Raw genomic sequence first — 2287 nt, forward strand, 5'->3', positions numbered from 1 at the left:
ACTGGATCTCAGTTCCTTGTCCCACACAGTATTAACGCCAGAGATGGGAGTTTGGACCATAGGGACTGGAATTTAAGGACCACTACCCAACAATACTTGTGGGCTGATACTATGAAGGGGTAGTGCCACCCTGAAAGGCCTATCTGTTGTACCTGGGATAATTGATGCAGATTATACTGGAGAAATTAGAATCATAGCCCGAGCTGTTGGCAATATAGTCACTATTCCCCAGGGGGAGCACTTTGCTCAAATAACTTTGATACCTCTGGTTAAATCTGGTCATCCTGTTCAAAGTAAATGTAGAGGTAATAAAAATTTTTGTTCCTCTGATGCTTATTGGGTTCAGGCCATTACACATAAAAAAAACCTACATTAACTTTATGGCTTGATGGAAAGAAATTTGATGGTCTTATTGATACTGGAGCTGATGTCACTATTATTTCTGCTGAGGCCTGGCCTGCAGCCTGGCCCACAGTTGAGACTCTGACCAATTTGAAAGGTATAGGGCAGAGTCAAAATCCAAGGCAGAGTTCTAAATGTCTCACTTGGAAGGATTCCATGAATAATTCTGGCCTGATTAAACCTTTTGTGGTTCCCTATCTACCAGTGAACCTGTGGGGAAGGGATTTACTGTCACAAATGGGAATTGTGATGTGTAGTCCCAATGATGTTGTTACTGCGCAGATGCTTGCTCAAGGATATGCCCCTGGCAAGGGGCTGGGAAAGAAAGAGGATGGACAATTGTTTCCAATACCAATCCAAGGACAGAATGATAAGCGAGGTTTGGGAAATTTATGATGGCAGCCATTGACAGTCCTGCACCCTCAAACTGTGTGGATTGTATAACCTGGCAATCAGATGATCTGGTTTGGGTAGATCAATGGCTGTTTACAGCAGAGAAGTTGGCGGCAGCTACTCTATTGGTGCAGGAACAATTTGAGGCAGGGCGCATTGAAGAGACTTGTTCTCCTGTGAACATGCCCATATTTGTTATTAAAAAGAAGTCAGGAAAATGGAGACTACTGCAAGATTTAAGAGCAATTAATTCTACTATGGTCCTTATGTGGGCATTACAGCTAGGTTTGCCCTTGCCAGTTGCCATACCGCAAGGATATTTTAAGATAATTTTAGATCTTAAGGATTGTTTTTTCACTATTCCCTTATATCCTGATGATCGTAAACACTTTGCTTTTAGCCTTCCTTCTATTAATTTTAGAGAGCCTGTGAAGAGATATAAGTGGAAGGTTTTGCCTCAAGGAATGGCCAATAGCCCTACTCTTTGTCAGAAATTTGTAGCTGCAGCTCTTCAGAATACCAGGAATCTTTGGCCTTCCATGTATATAATTCATTATATGGATGATATCCTGATAGCAGGGGCATCAGGGGAAGAGGTGTTACAATGTTATGCTCAGTTAAAATCTGATTTATTGGATGTGGGTTTACAAATCGCTCCTGAGAAGGGGCAAATGCAAGATCCTTACTCTTATTTGGGTTTCCAGATTGATGGACAAAAGATAACTAATCAGAAGGCTATTCTTAGACTTGATAAATTGCAAACTTGTATGATTTTCAGAAGCTATTGGGTGATATTAATTGGGTACGTCCTTATCTAAAATTGACTACTGGCAACTTGAAGCCCCTCTTTGACATCCTTAAAGGGAATGCGAATCCTACTTCATCCAGAAAACTTACTGAGGAGGCCAGAGTTGCAATACGTAGAGTTGAGAAAGCAATTGCTAATCAAATTGTTACTAATGTTGATTATTGCAAACCCTTATGGCTCGTGATTTTCAATACTCAGCTATTGCCCACGGGTCTTCTTTGGTAAGAGCCTGCTCATCCTCTTATGTGGGTACATTTACCTCCCTCCCCTAAAAGGGTGTTGCTTCCCTATTATGATGCAGTAGCTGATTTAATAATTAATGGTTGGGACCACAGTCGTAGATATTTTGGTGTGGACCCTTTTCATATTGTACAGCCTTATGCTAAAGATCATGTTAACTGGTTACTTCAGAATTCACACACTTGGCTAATAGCTTGTGCTGCTTTTTTGGGGGTTATAGATAATCATTATCCACCTGACAAGCTCATTCAATTTTGTAATTTGCATGCTTTCATTTTTTCCGTGCATTACCAGCCACCAACTTTTATCTACTGCTTTGTTAGTTTTTACGGATGGTTCCTCTAATGGGATGGCAGCCTATGCTTGGAATGATCAGGTTGTGCGATTTTAAACTCATAGAACCTCTGCACAACTTGTGGAATTGATTGCCATTTTCTCAGTTTT

This window comes from Nannospalax galili, unplaced genomic scaffold, assembly GCF_000622305.1.
Source record: "Nannospalax galili isolate Female #2095 unplaced genomic scaffold, S.galili_v1.0 scaffold677, whole genome shotgun sequence".
NCBI lineage: Eukaryota > Metazoa > Chordata > Mammalia > Rodentia > Spalacidae > Nannospalax > Nannospalax galili.